At 34.6% G+C, this 16,671-nt stretch overlaps 1 protein-coding gene across 3 annotated transcripts in view; it reads left to right on the forward strand.

Annotated features, from left to right (window-relative positions):
* Positions 1-16,671, forward strand: part of TBC1D5 (TBC1 domain family member 5) — a 495,717-nt gene that overhangs the window by 195,342 nt on the left and 283,704 nt on the right. The gene's annotated exons all lie outside the window — the stretch shown is intronic.

A 16,671-nucleotide genomic window follows, 5' to 3' on the forward strand; every position in this document is an offset into this window, starting at 1 on the left:
GGAGTTGAACTCAAAATCTGATTCAGAATTAGCATAAGAAGATAGTGGTTAAATATCAATGATAAACATATAAATGATTAGGAAGGTTAATATACTCTTTAATATTAGATTTGAATGAAGCTTGAAGAGTGCATTTTGCCCTTCTAATATATGATTAATCTGAGCTCAAGTATTTATCATTCTTAACATGTCTTTTATGAGAATTGAAAATAAGTTAAATTTGCTTGCCATCACTATACTTTTGCCATAGGAGAGCTTACTTGTTAATCGAATGGATGTTTTGAAATAAATCCTTTTTTCATATAGTACTTGTACTTTACTCTGGAGCTTGACTGTATTCCTCCTTGAGTTTCCTGAGACGGAATCCCGTACGAGCAACATAGGAAAGCACAATGGAAGAAACATTATGTTAGTTTCAAGCTGTTTTATTTTCACATTTTAGGAAAATCTGAATGTTTTAAATGGAAGAAATTAAGAAGCTAGTAAATCATACGTATTGTAATATCTCAAGTTATTTACTTTAAATGGTCATTTTCTTTTACTACATCTCCAGTATTAAAAATATAATTTACTTGAATCTTTGGAAACGAGCTGATATTCTACCATTTGGTAATTATTGTGTTCCTGTAAATTACACTGATTGTTTGTCTTTCCTGAACTTTCAAAAATCTATTTACTTTTAGTCAGAAAAACTACCCACTAGCTTTGATTTATCAATAAATAATGAGAATTTAACATACTCAATTCATGTATAGGGCAACATGTGAGCCAAATAACCCATAATATTCTGGGAATATGTAGAGTTAAATAATAATTCTTCCACTTTACCTTTTCCCCTTCTTTCTTCTTCTTCCAAATGTAAAGAAACAATGTAGTGGACTTCCTGGCATTTTTGCTTAGTGATAGTTTTAATAGACTATGACTGATTTTGACCAAGCTTAGAACACTGCTATTAATTTGAATCGTTATTTAGACTTGTGAATAGATCTGTATTATTGAACTTAAAGATTTTCAATCAGACATCTTGGCATGATGGTTAAGAAATTTCAGTGATACTCAGTAAATGAATAGAGATCATAGAGGCGTATATATACATTTTATCACACATGTAAGACAGGCAACAGCACTGCTATTCATTCCTTTGTTCAAAAATATTTATTGAACATCTAGTATCTGGTGTTAGACTATTAAACAAGTAGACCAAATGCTTTCCTTCCATGAAATTCATATTTTAGCACGAGATAGTAAAAAAATGAAAAAGTAAAGAAATAAGAAAAAAATACAGGAGTGATAAACACCAGGCAAAGATTTAAAATAGCGTACTGTTACATTGAGTGACTGAAACTTTAAGTTTTCATGGAAAACCTCTAAGGAGGTGGTACATCAGCTAGATGTGGATGACACATGAGGAGAAGGAGCGAACCATGCAAAGATGGTGAGAGGGAGACAGACAGGTGGACAGAGACAGGGGGATGGAAGGAAAGAAATACCAGTCTACAAAATGCAGAGAATTCATACAAAGGAAATACCCAGGATACGAATAGGCCTTTCATACTTGAGGAACTGAGGGAATTCTTTGTGGCGGAGGCACTAGGGGTGACAGGAAGATGGCACAGGACAGGCCCACTAGGCAGGAGCAGATTATGAGGATTTTATAAATCAGGCTGAGGAGTATAGATTTAATTCTAAAGACAGAGAGTTAACAGTCTGTATTATTAATCTCTGTTGAACTTATAGTTTCTTCTCAAGAATGAGGGCCGTAACTATTTTTTTATATATACTCTTATGTATTGATACTTGGAATCTAATAACTAACGCTTAATTTACACTAAGTTGTAGTATTTTTAAAATTTATTTTCATATTGCAGTTCTTTATATACCAATCTTTGTTTCCTCGTTCTCAACATTTTAACTCTTTAGAATGGTGAAATAAATTCTGTTTAATCTGAGATCAAGGAATGCCCTAAAATTACCCATTTATCCTGTATGGTCTGTTTTGTGCCATGCTACCAATATTAAAATAGTAATGGTAAATGCAGTCTAGTGTGACCTATTCTGTTTGACCCCTTGTATGTGTGCATGTGTGAGACTTTTGGGGGTGGTGTGTATAATAATTTTCCCTTTGCTGATGTAATGGAAAATTTGCTCCTTTAGGACATATTAGAACAATGTATTTAATGCTCTTCAATTTAATTTGCTAGTATCACAATTAATACAATTAAGGTCACTTGAAATGAAACTATTAACAAATTGAGTAATTTGCTTTAACAATTTCAATGTGTTCTCACAATTACATTTGCTTAATGAGTGTACAAGCTATTATTTAATAGCATACTTCATGTAGAAAAATGTAATAATGCATTCTTGGCTCCTTATAAGAGAAAGAATGAAACTTTTAATGGACTGAGTGATTTTGTGGAAGAGCCACTAGATATAAAGTGATAGAACAGAAAGTACAAAGCCAGGAAGCTAAGCCTGCAAGAAACTAAATAAAATAAATACTTTGTACCTACCAGTGCATGCCATGCCCTATGTATCACTGTGCAAATGGTGTCAGAAACTTTTAATGGTGGTTAGGGAAGGGAATATAGATTCTGATTTTTACATGGATAGTTCTTATCTAAAAATTTAATTTAATAGCCAATGAAAACGTTCTTCTAACCTCTGTTGAAATCAGAAGACCCAGGGTGGAATAAATAATTACATTTCTGTTTCTATATATGCAGAGTAAGCGGAGGGAGTTGAGTTGTCAACGAAGTCATAATTATTATTTTTCTTATTTTATTTTATTTTTTTATTTTTTTCAGAGACAGAGAGTCAGAGAGAGGGATAGATAGGGACAGACTGGCAGGAACGGAGAGAGATGAGAAGCATCAATCATTAGTTTTTCGTTGCGACACCTTAGTTGTTCATTGATTGCCTTCTCGTATGTGCCTTGACCGTGGGGCTACAGTAGACCGAGTAGCCCCTTGCTCAAGCCAGCGACCTTGGGTCCAAGCTGGTGAGCTCAAACCAGATGAGCCCGCACTCAAGCTGGCGACATTGAGGTCTCAAACCTGGGTCTTCCGCATCCCAGTTCGACGCTCTATCCACTGCGCCACCGCCTGGTCAGGCCACAGTCATAATTAATAAGATATGTTCTCTCTATAAATGTGAAAGTGGGATTTACTATCATGCAATCAAGTGGAGATTTTATGTGAAAGGGAGATAAATACAATATAGATAATTCAATACTCTAAAAATTAGCTTGATAATTTTTTTGCTTAATTTGTTTAATTGATTTAAGTTTATATTGCTTTCATTCTCTTTTCATTTTCCACTTTGGTTAATGGCAAAAGTTTGTTAAGTTAGAAGTTAAAAAAAAAAAGAAGCAGACATAAGATTAATTAGGTATAAATATTTCAATGTAAAATGGAAGAAGCTTAGAGAGTCCATAGATTGAAATATTAATGAATTAATGATATATTTCATTTCTACAAAAGAAGCTCATAGGAGTGTATTTAGTTTTTTAATATTTATATATGTTTATGCAACAACTCTCTTACTGGTTTTCATAGTGTATCCCAATATCTGCGTTTCTTTTACCAGGTTGTTCATAGATCAGAGGGGTCAGAACTGGGTAATTTACTTGAAGTACAATTTACTTAGTGATAGTAGAAAACTAGGTAATTCTTTAAATAGCCTTTTGAATTTAGCGTGAGTAAATTATTACTTAGGTAGTTACTACCTATACTATAATCAGCAGTTCTCATTTGGCCCTGATTTCAGATTTTCATTATATCTAGTGTCTCAATCTTATCTTGAATTTTAAAATGATATGTCTATAGATTTCTTAGCCTAATTTATAGAAATTTAGAATAACTAGAATCTAATTATTTAAATATTTGATCTTTAAAATGTAATAGATTTAAAAAAGACATTGATTTGTTTATCAAAGAAGACCAAATGTAAGAAGTAAATTGCTTTCTTTCAAATCTTGCTGGTATGTGATCTTCATTCTTAGCTCTTTTTCTGTCTTGAGAACAAGAAATTGCCTCAAATTTTTGGAAATAACATAATATGCCCTTAAAGTATCTAGTTTGTATCAGATCTGAGGATTGATTCAGCTGCATGTCAGGTTTATAGTATTTCAGAAGCACCTTTCCAAACCTGCAGAGCAGCCTGTGTTTTCTCAGAATAAGTAAAGTTTTATGTCAGCTCTAAAAGGCTTTTACAGCCTGGTTGTAAGCATTTTTTTCAGTCACTATACAGTGTAACTAGACAGGATTTCACTATTAAAATTTAAGAGCCACCTAGAATAGTCAACACAGCATTGCAGGAGAGTAAAGTTTGGACCACCTGATTTAGGAATAAAGAGCCCAGAGATAGACCCATGTAATTATAGGTAAGTGATCTTGACAAAGGAGCAAAAGGAATTCAATGGAGAATGGGTAGTCTTTTCAACAAATAGTGCTGGCACAACTGGATATCCACATGCAAAACAAGAAAAAATGTCTAGATATAGATTTTATACCTTTCACAGAAATTAACTCAAAATGGATCATAGACCTAAATGTAAAATATAAAACTATAAAATTCTTAGATGGTAATGTAAGAGAAAATTTTGGTGACCTTGCATTTGGCGATGACATTTTAGTTTTAGTTTTAGTTTTAAAAGTATGATTCATGAAAGAGAAATTTGATGAGTTTGACTTTATTAAAATGAAGCCTTTTTCTCTTGAAAGACAAGCTACAGACAAGCCACAGACTGAGAGAAAAATCTTTGCAAAACATACCTAATAAAGGACTCTGTGTCTAAAATGTACAAAGAACTTTTATAACTCAATAAGAAAACAACCCAGTTAAAAAATGGGTAAAATATAGGAACAGAAACCTCACCAGGCCCTGGCCAGTTGGCTCAGTGGTAGAGCATTGGCCCAGTGTTTGGATATCCTGAGTTTGATTTCCGGTCAGGGCACACAGGAGAAGCACCCATCTGCTTCATCAACCCTCTCCCTCTCGCTTCTGTCACTCTCTTCCCCTCCTGCATCCATGGCTTGATTGGAGTGAGTTGGCCCCTGGCACTGAGGATGGCTCCATGGCCTCCACGTCAGGTGCTAAGAAGAGCTCAGTTGCTGAGCAGCAATGCAATGCCCCAGGTAGGCAGAGCATTGCCCCCTTGTGGGCTTGCTGGTTGGATCCTGGTTGGGGCACATGAAGGAGTCTTTCTCTGTCTACCCTCCTCTCACTGAATTAAAAAAAAAAAAAAAAGAAAGAAAAAAAAAAACCTCCTCCAAAAGATATAAGATGGCAAAGAAGCATAGGAAAAGATGTTCAACATTATAGGTCATCAGGGAATTGCAATTTAAAATTTAAAGGTGTTTTTATTCAGAAACTTGTCAAATGCTTTTTCTGCATCAATTGAGACGATCACGTTATTTTTCCTTTATTTTATTAATGTTGTGTATTACATTGATCACTACTCAGATATCGAACCCTGTTTACATATCTGGGATAAACCTCTGTTGGTCATGACACATAATCCTCTTACAGTGCTGCTGGATTCAGTCTGCTAGTATTTTGTTGATGATTTTTATATTGGTATTCATAAGGGATATTGGTCTAGAGTTTTCTTATACTATCTTTACCTTCACTTGGTATTAGGGTAATGCTAGCCTCAAAGGTAAGTACTCCATTCTCTCCTAGTTTTTGGAAGAGTTTGAGAAGGGTTGGTATAATTACCAGTGAAGGCATCTCATCCTAGACTTTTTGTTGGGTTTTTTTTTATTACTGGTCCAGTCTCTTTATTTACAGTTCTATTCAGATTTTCTCCTTGAGTCATTTTTGGCAATTTGTGTGTTTCTAGTAATTTGTTCATTTAATTTAGATTATCTAATTTGTTGATGTACAGTTGTTTGTAGTATTTTGGATAATGATTTTTATTTCTGTAGAGTTCTAGTTAAAGCCCCACTTTTCATTTCTGACTTTAGTAAAGTATGATTTTTATGTCAGCCTAGCTAAAGGCCTGTCAATTTTATTATCTTTTCAAAGAACCGTTTTTTGTTATTGATTCTGTTGTTTTTTTAACTCTATTTTATTTATCTCTGCTCAGACTAAATAATCTGGTTCACTGATTGTCCTTCTGCCTGCTCAGAACTGCTATTGAATCCCCCACCATCCATGTGAATTTTATTTATTTTACTTTCAGCTTCTGAATTGCAATTTGTTTTTATTTGTAATGTCTGTCTTTTTATCAATATCCTTTGTTGAGACATTGTTCTACTTACTGGTGTCCTGTATTTCTTTGTTTATGGTTTCCTTTAGCCGTTTGAATATATTTATGACAATCAGTTTAAAGTATTTGTCTAGTAAGTATATATTAATATAATGCCTGGGCTTCTTTAGGGATGTTTTCTGTTGATTTCTTTTCTTCCCCTGTGAATGAGCCATACTTTATTATTTCTTTGCATACCTCTTAATTTTTTTGTTGTTGAAAACTGGATAATTTCAAATATTATAGCAACTCTAGAAATTAGATTTCCCTCCTTCTCTTCTGGTTTGATGAACCTTCTTGGGGTTACCAGACAGGTTGAGAAATGTACTGAATTTTTTTTTCTTCAGAACAGGATTTCTATATCTCCTTCAGACTTTATCAACCAGCACCAGGTAACCACAGTGCACAGGTTTCATCATTAATCTTTTCCCTCTTTGTTGTAAGTTTTTAACTAGAGTTATGTAAAGTTAATTATGAAGTGGGGGGTTTTTTTGTTTGTTTTTTTGCCAACTTATTTGTTATTTTTGTTGAAGGATAGAGCCCCGGAGTTCCCTGCTCTGCCATTTTTTTCAGTCACTCTTACTGATGGACTATGAAGAAGCTTTTACAATGGTAATTTATAAAAATCTTATCTTCTAAAATAATGAAGATTGAGAGACAGTAGAAAAACTGGCAATAATGTTTTTAGACATGTACAGAAGAATCACAAACCTTATAATACCTTTGAAAAATAAGCCTTTCTTATTTCAGCATGGGAAGTATTTAGTAACTTCTAAATATAAATTTAGTTTCTTTTTCTCAATTATTAGAAGGTGGTAGGAATAATAGTATTGTACTTTAAACTTTCTCAGTGTTGATTTATAGTTTTAAGTAGTTGAATGTTGTTGTCTAGATTCACTTTGCAAATATGAAGAATTGAGTCCTGTACAGTATTACACACTTTGATTTTGTTAAGAACATTGAAGTTGGGTTATTGGGGTGCCTCATTTCTCTCCCTCCTCCCTGTGGGCCCTGTGAATTCATTCTGGGAAGGAGGATTTAGCCTATGGTAGATTATATACCTGGTGTACCTGTTACCCTACTTTTCTATAAAAGTTCACCCCAGGGTTCTTGGAGTAACAATGGTTGTTATCCAAACCAAGAGAGGGAGACTTCTCAGCTATTGAATTCTGATTAATTTGTTCCTGAAGTTTTAGTTCTACTGGTAACATAGTAAACCCCAAGTTTTATCTTTTAATAGGGCCTTAGGATTGATTATGTTTGTCTGAATTATGACTTAATGAGTGTGACAGTTTTTTTACTGAGAAATACAATGGCATGTCCTCAAGATGATACATGAAGTCGTCACTGTCTTACTTCCTTTCAACACAGTGGTCTTAACCTTGCCCTGCTTTTCATTGCTGTACTTGTTTGACGTCCTGCGTTTTCTCTGTTCATTTAGTCTGAGTTTTGGTGCTTCATCCTCAGTGTCCTAGTATGGGAGTCTCTTTTTCCCTTACACCTGGGTGCATTGACAATGACAGCTCAACACTAGGGTAAAAAATCATTGCTCTCTTCTTGTCTGAAAGCAACTTTGTAAATCGATAAACTGTGAGTGATTCACAAATTAACATTAGGAATGAAAAGGAGACTCTTTGATTGGGGTTCTTTGATACTTTGCCGGTTATCGCCAATATCTTTGCCTAATATATCCATTTACTGCAATCAGTTGACTAATAGTTCTTGAGAAAAGCTTTTGAAGATACAACAATGATTGTTTTCTTAAAGTTATGATATTCAGGCAGCTATATTTAATAGTTAATATAATTTTATCTTAACAATGTAATTGTATGGACCAAAATGACCTATAGACAGTATTTATTTAGTAATTCAGAGGTTATTTTTTGCAGCTGTCAGGCATAATACTTTTAATAGTTCTTTGTGTGCATTTAATTAATTGCATGTTAACATTGATATCACAATTAATTTAATAACAAGTTAAAAATAAATTTTTTGTTTTGTTAATCAACCTTCACACAAAAGGGCATTAAATATTTGACATATTTCTTTACCTTCTACTTTTAATGATATCAGAATGTGATTACTTTCAGACATGTTCATGAACACTGTTTACTATACAAATGAAACAAAAGTTTTGAAATTACTTGTATACATATCAGTAACACTTATTTTTATACTGCATTTAGAAACTCAATGTAATAGTAAACTCTGCTTATAAACAGACCAGACCTGAACAGAATTCTCTTGTGAATTGGCCACTTAAATGTAAGATTTTGAATTTTCTGTTCAAGCCAAAAAAAAGAATTGATTTGAGCCATTGTATATTATTGCTCAAACAAATATAGGCAAGCTTCATTTAAACCTTCTATATAATCAAATGCATGAAAGCAGTTAGGATTGCAAATCTAGAGCCCACCAGGAACTTTTTTGGGGGAAGAGTAGTGACTCTTAAGGATAGTTTTTAATGGCATTTTATAGAATTCATTTATACCAACTTGCAATTCTTAATATAGTTTATCTGATTTCAGAGATGGCTATTAGTGTTAAATCTCTCTCCAAAGACTGAGAGGTGCTATTCTTATAAACAATTAGGCAAAGGACTGAGTGAGTTCAGATGCTTGGTTTGAATGATGAAAACACCAGTCAGCATTTACATGCTTGGTAATTTCTTGGCATTCACATGCATGCACACACACACACACACACACACACACACACACACACACAAAGAGGGGGAGTAGTAGCAGGAGAAGTAGGGGTTAGAGAGAGAGAGAGAAATTAGGGGTATATTTATGCACAATCTGGCCTTTTAACAAAGAAAAATAAGCCTGTGTTTAGGCTGCCACTGCTAGGAACAAAACAGCTGAGACTTTAATGAACACCATACTGAGGGCATGTAGGACATAAGGCAAATTAAGCAGGTTACAAACTGCACATCTTCTGTTTAGATATAAGAGATCTCCCCCAACCCTGACAATTAGTTGTACTGACAAGGAAACAGATAGACAAAAACAGGAGGAGATCATTTGTATCAATTTGTGAACTAGAACTAGTAATGAAACAAAATGGCCACACAAGATCAACTCACTTTACTTTAAAATTGTTTCCTTTATATTACTTCCAAAAATAAATACACACAGTTAAACAAGAGCTGCTTTTATTTTGTTTGCAAATAAAGACCAACGTGGTTTTTATTTTTATTTTTTCAATAAAAGATTTTCTGGACACTTAAAGAAAATTTAATCTTGGTAACTTGACAGCTTTGTTTAAACATTGACTCTGAGTTTCCTTTCATGAAAATCTTTTCAAAGTATAGCAGTTCAGCTTTGAAACCCAAATATATACATTAATGATGACAAAGAAGCTCCAGAATGAGCCAACATTTGTTTTGTTCTTATACAACGTTTCTTGATAAATTGCATACAAAAAAGTGTTACAGGGATATTTTATATTTTCCCTATTTCTTTGCTAATAAATGTCTTTGTTTTTATGTTTTAGACAGTATCTTATTATTGATCACTTTAAATTATTTTTAAACAAAGATGACTTTCAAAAGTTTTATTTTTTAATCTAGGACTTAAAGGTACATATTAGAGAACATGTAAACAAACATTGCCTTAGATATATACATAGAATTAAACATCAAAATATATTATTTATGTTTAGGCTTTGGTTGATTTTCTTCAAAAGTAAACCTCTTCCAAATAATAGACAGTTGTGTTCTGAAGATGTTTAATTAGAAATCATATATTTTGTATCTTAAGTGTTAAAAGAAAGATGTGTCAGTTGGAATAGAACAATATTGAAATATTTTAATGTAATACTTTTTTTAAGGATCACAGTATTTATTCAATAGGGTTATTCTTATGAAAAGTGGCATTGTTAATTTTCCTAAAATAAATGTTTTTTAGTGAGAAATTTTAATTTTTCAAGATTTTATATGTGTGTCTTATTCCAAAAAGGTTTGAGGCATATTTTGAGTCATATTCTGTGAAGATTAGCCTTTCTTTTCAGAATTTTACAGTTCTAATATGTTTTTCTATTCAATTTCTAAAATACTTTTCAGTAAAACCATATCACAAAACTTTTGCTATTTTAGAATAATTTGCTGGCCCTGGATGGTGGCTTAATGGATGGAGCATCGTCCCAGTATCTGGACATCCCTGGTTTGATTCCCTATCAGGGCACACAGCAGATATGACCATGTACTTCTCCTTCCTTCCCTCTCCCCCTTCTCTCCTTCTTCTTTTCCTGTAGCCAGTGGCTCGATTGGTTCGAGCATGGCCCCTGGTGGTGAGGATAGCTTTGCTGGTTCAAGCAAGTCAGCTTCAGCTACTAAAAATAGGTTGGTACTTGAGCACTGGCCCCAGATTGGGTTGCCAGATGGATCCTGGTCAGGGCACCTGCAGGAGTCTGCCTCACTATCTCCCCTTCTCTCACCTAAAAACAAAAACAAAAACCAACCAAACAAAAAAGAACTATTTTCTAAAAAGTTCTTTGAACTACACTTTGATATATCCCATTTATAGATTGAAGATATTTTCAAATGGTATTTGCCTGAGCTCAATAGCTAAAATGAGCTGTGTTGGCCAATTATGTGTTTGGTGTATGCCATGCAACAATATTTCATTATAGTCACAAATAGTCTATGAGTTAGCTTTTGCTTTATAACCTAAACTTGGTTACATAAAACAATAAGTATTTATTATTGCTAATGAGCAAGTGGGTAATCTGGGTAATTCTCTTGTTCTGGACCAAACTTGCTTTTCTGTCTGGAGAATAGCAGGTCTAAGGTGGCCTAACGTACATGCCTGGTGATTGGCTGCCTGTTGAGTGAAGTGATGGAGTGACCGAGCTACATGCTTCATCCTTCAGCAGGCTAGCCTTCGCTTGTTTACATGGTGGTGTAAACGTTCCAGGAGACAAAGGATGTATTGTTTCCTAAAAGTAGGCTTTGTACTGGTACTTTGTCACAGCTACCAAATTTTGTTGGCCCAAGCAAGGGACAAACAGTGCCAGCCAGAGATAAATGGTAGCAAAATTATATTTCCATATAGTGGCAATGAATAATCCAGCAATAATTTAAAGCCAAGAATTCTTTCACAGTAGTATTAAAAAGAATTAAATACTTAGGAGGACTACATTGATAGAAGAAGTAGAAGAAGGATATTGAAAAGTACAAAATATTATTATAGGGGAAACCCAAGTAAAGGGAGAGAACTTTCATGTTCGTGGATTGGAAAATTTATTGTTGGGATCCTACTACCTCTTGATGGAAGGAACTGGAAAGTCATACTCTAATAGATGTGTACTCAAAAAGGGGACTATCAAGACATTTTATACCATCAGTTTGCCATGGACACTAAAGCATAAATGTAAATGAACAATTATGATATAAGTATTTTATGTTGGCAAAAATCAGTCAGAAAAAGGATGACATGATGGAAAACAGAAAAGAATAAACTTAGACAATTGAAAAATAATAGAAGAAATAGAGCTCAACAATGTATTGGCCAATGGGAAATAATTAAGCAAAATCAATAGTTTTCCTACATTTCTGGGATTACCAGATTAAAAATATATACATATGACTACAGGTAGGTTAAGGTCTTTACATAACAACTGTAAACAAGTATATTATTATTTTAGTCAAATTTCCAGAGAGATTCTTTGAATCTGAAATATATCTTTCTAAAATTCACTCATAATTATAAGCTGCTTAAAAAGACAGGAAGAGAAAATTGTGAAATTTTTTTTGACAACAAATTGTAAAAGATGAAGTGGAAAATTTATATTAAAAATTAGTGAAACTGGCTGAAGATGTTTCAGTCTACTGTGTATAAAATAGTAAGTGCTCTTTATAAGGCTAAAAGTATTTGTGTTGCTTGCTTAGTTATATGTTGCACATTTAAACTGTGGCTAGGTAAATAAAGTCTTGGAACATGTACAAAGAATGTAGTTAAAAACTGGTGAAAGTGTTATTTGCTATAATGATCTTTATAAAGGACACACAACACTATATATAGCTAGATCACAAACATTTAAATATAAAGTAAATTGAAAATTCTGTGTGATTCCAAAACTATTGATGTAATGGAATAAATACTTAATCATATCCCACAGAGAAAACACTGGTCCCAAATTGGGGACAGGTGATTTTTTTTTTTTTCTTCTTTTTTTCTGAAGCTAGAAACAGGGAGAGACAGTCAGACAGACTCCCGCATGCGCCCGATCGGGATGTGCCCCATCGGGATCCACCCGGCACGCCCACCATGGGGCGATGCTCTGCCCATCCTGGGCGTCGCCATGTTGCGACCAGAGCCACTCTAGCGCCTGAGGCAGAGGCCACAGAGCCATCCCCAGTGCCCGGGACATCTTTGCTCCAATGGAGCCTTGGCTGCGGGAGGGGAAGAGAGAGACAGAGAGGAAAGCGCGGCGGAGGGGTGGAGAAGCAAATGGGCGCTTCTCCTGTGTGCCCTGGCCGGGAATCGAACCTGGGTCCTCCGCATGCTAGGCCGACGCTCTACCGCTGAGCCAACCGGCCAGGGCGGACAGGTGATTTTTAACAAACAAAAAGGAGGCAAATTTACTCTAGTAAAAATTCTTTCAGATAATTGTGATATAGGGAATGTTCTCAGATTCATATGACCTGACTAATGTGACCTTCATTGCAGTATCAGACAAGGGCATTCTGAGAAAGCACAGGCCATTCTTATACATGAATATAGAAAAAATAAAATATTAGTAAACTGAATGTGCAGTGTGTACATAAATAATACATCTTACCAAATTTTATTTGTCTTGGGAATGCAAGGTTTGCTCATAGAAAAATCTTTAACACAATTCACCTTAAAACAAAGTAAAGAGGAAAAGTCTTTTTAGTAGATTTAGGGAACACTTTAAAATAATTCAAATAACTTTATGATAATTTTCGTAACAGGCAAGAGGGCATGTATTAAAAACTATAGCAAAATAAATCATCTTTAGTAGTGGAATATTTAAAATGTTCTCTTTAAGATTAGGACCAAGATAAGAATCTATAGATAAATTATTAGAAGATCATCTCTACCCATTGCATTCTCCAGTAGCAATTTTAGAACTCAGTCAAGAGAGATAACTATATTTATTTGTTTTATTATTTTTTTTTATTTGTCTTTTTTTGTTAATGTATTCATTTTGGAGAAAGTAGAGAAAGAGAAAGAGAGAAAGGAGGGGGGAGGAGCAGGAAGCATCAACTCCTATATGTGCCTTGACCAGGCAAGCCCAGGGTTTTGAACCGGTGACGTCAGTGTTCCAGGTCGACACTTTATCCACTGCGCCACCACAGGTTAAGCGAGAGATAACTATTTATTATAGTAGGACTATTCCCATTTCAGTTTTCTGGTAGGATCAAAACTGCTGTGCCTGCCCTTCAAAGATGTCCACATCCTAATCTTCCAGAACCTGCAAGTGTGTTAATTTTACATGGCAAAGGGACTTTGTGGACTTGATTAAATAATGGCTCTTGAGATGAGATTATCCTGGTTTGTGGTGTGGTGGGCCCAGATAATCACGAAGGTCCTCATGTGAAGGAGGTGTAGAGTTAGAGTCCAGAGCAGATGGGGATGGAAGCAGAAGTCAGAGAGCCGGAAGATGCTGTGTTGCTGACTTTGAAAACGAAGAAGGGGTACGAGCCAGGGAATGTAGCCAAACTCTGGAAGCTGAGAACTACAAGGAAGTGGGTTCTCCTGAGAGCTTCCAAAGTGAACTCAGGCCCTCGGGCATATTCTGTTCTTCTGATCTCCAGAACTAGAAGATAGCACATTTGTATTGCTATAAGCTGCTAACTGTGGTATTTGTTAAGGCAGCAACAGGACTCTAATACAGATTTATTTTTTATTTGTTATTGAGTTTATTCAAGAAACATCGATTAATAAAATTAATAATATGAGTTCATACATCTACTCAATGTGCTGTTATTTAATCCTCTTCTAAAGTCACACATTTTAATAGTGTATTAGACACGATTGCTCAAGATCAGTATTTTTTCATTTACTCTTGTGATTTAAATGTTCGTTCCAGATATTGACACACAAGAATTTTAACCAATTTGCTAGTCAATTTTTGTTCTGTGAATTTTAATAGGATTAGTAGTTGGTGATTTGCTTTTTCTCTTCGTTGTATGTCAGGGATTGAATAGCTCAAATGCGATGACTGAGTGGATAGGTTAAGGTGCTGTGGGAACTTGCCAAACATATCTGATGACATTAATAGAACATTATACTACTTAGAATTCCGTAGGGCCATCCGGCACTCAATACCAACTCTCTTTAGTGTTCTTGTTTAGTTGTTAATGTAAAAATAAAACAACTGTTTTCATTTCACTGCATTTGTCTTCATGTGTTTATTGTGAGGTTTAATATTGAAGTTCTTTATTCAGGAGCTACTTACTGAGTGCCCACTCGGTGCCAAGCTCTGTTACAGACGGCGGGGATATAGGAGCGGACAAAACACAGTCATCTCCACACAATAAACTTCACCACAAGTTTACAATTCTAGGGAAAGCAAGGCAATAAACAAGATCAGCAGGAACAGATACCATGGTTGGTGGCCATAAGGGTTGAGAGAAAATGCAGCCTGCAGGAAGGGTGGGAAGTCAGGAGGGAGGGTGTGACCGTTTTCATTGAGGCTCCAGCAGGGGCCACTCTGAAACGGTGGAAAGCAAAAAAGGCCTCCTTCGTTTGTGTAAAGACCTGAAGTAAGTGTGTAATTTTAAAAAATCTCCTTGATAAAACCTCAGTGTATTTAAATAACTACAAGAAATAAAAAAGCTAGATTAGTGTTGAATTTTAATATTCTTCTAATTACATAACAATGATAAGAATGTTGAAAAACCATAATATCCTGGAAATGGCATCACCATATTTCGTGTGTCCTATTAATGTAGTTTATCATTTATTTATAGTATTTTAAAGCATAAATTTATTGCTTTATGTGGTAATTCTACTAACTTTCTGACCTACTGCAGTAAATGTGTAATTTGGCTGGTTTATCTCTGTGGTGGTAGAAAGGAAATCAATTAAATTCTATTAAGACATACCGGTTCTAATGCACTAACATACATTTTAAATCCCATGGCACTGTGAATATATATACTGGGTATCAGCTTATTCTGAAGTTTTAAAAATGCTGCTTGTATAGTACTCTTATTTATTGGCCTTTTCCGGACCTTTTGCAAATGCTAGGAAATGGGGAAAACTAAGTAGTTTCTGCCACTGTTTTTTTAAACTTATGATTCTCCTAAAAATTTTTTTCAGTTGATTGCTGAGCCAAACTTTTCAAAAACTATTTGAGCATAAGAATATTAATACTGATAATATTTCATTCCATTTTAAGATTTTAATCCTGCCATTAAAATACTTTTCAATACACCTTAAAATTAGAATTCTTTATAACTTGTATTCTTCAAGTATAGGTCAAGAGGAGAGAGAATGACTATTGTGGTCCAGTTAGCTGTGTGCCACATGCGCCAGTCTTAATCCTAATCTTCCAGGCTACACGGTTCAGTGTAGCTGGCCTTCCAGCGGTGAGGTCAGCTAGCAGAAGAGCAGAGGTAGGCATCATGCTTCCCCACTCCCTCTGGAGTCACGGTGTCTGCTGAACCCAATGTGCTATAACTTCTCACAATGATATTTCAGTAGTCTGAAATATTCACATCAGTAGTCTGAAATATTCACACCAAGGAATGCTGGACAAGGAAAAGCATACAGCATTTTCTTTACACAAGTCCATGTTGCAAAAGTTGATTTTATTTTTAAGTCAGATTTCTCTTGGTTGTCTCGAAGCTGTTATTTTCAAAGCCTTGTGATATTATGACATATATTTCATAGTTATCTGTCTCAGTCATATTTCATTACTGGTAAAGCACTTCACTGCAATACTAATTTAAAATTATCTAGAGAAATAAATGTACACTGCACTATGTTCCATTTCTCTTTCACAGTAATTAAAGGTCTTAGCACATACTATCCCTTAATGCCACCTCTAAATTGTATTCTATTTGTTGCATATAATGTTTTTACTTTTTAAAAAATTAGTGATATTGTAGAATAAAATGGATACTTAATAATTTCTAAGGGATTAATAAGTGCAGAAATAGTTACTTATTACCCAATTTACCTATTTTAGACCCTCTGCCATAAGTAACATCTTTAGTGAGTTGAAGAAAATAGGTTGGCTAGTCAAGTTCTGTAATACAGACCCAAAAAAGTCACTGAATTGTGATCGAGGGGTAAAAATTATAGTAAAGGCATATTGTAAAAACATGTTTTAGTATGAACTGGAAGAGAGTCCTGAAAGTTGCACTGAAGTACAAATTTTGAAGGGAAGTTCAGTACACAAGTGTGGGGAAATGGAGTGAATGAGTGACACGATTTTTT

Source organism: Saccopteryx leptura, chromosome 10 (genome assembly GCF_036850995.1).
Source record: "Saccopteryx leptura isolate mSacLep1 chromosome 10, mSacLep1_pri_phased_curated, whole genome shotgun sequence".
Classification (NCBI taxonomy): Eukaryota; Metazoa; Chordata; class Mammalia; order Chiroptera; family Emballonuridae; genus Saccopteryx; species Saccopteryx leptura.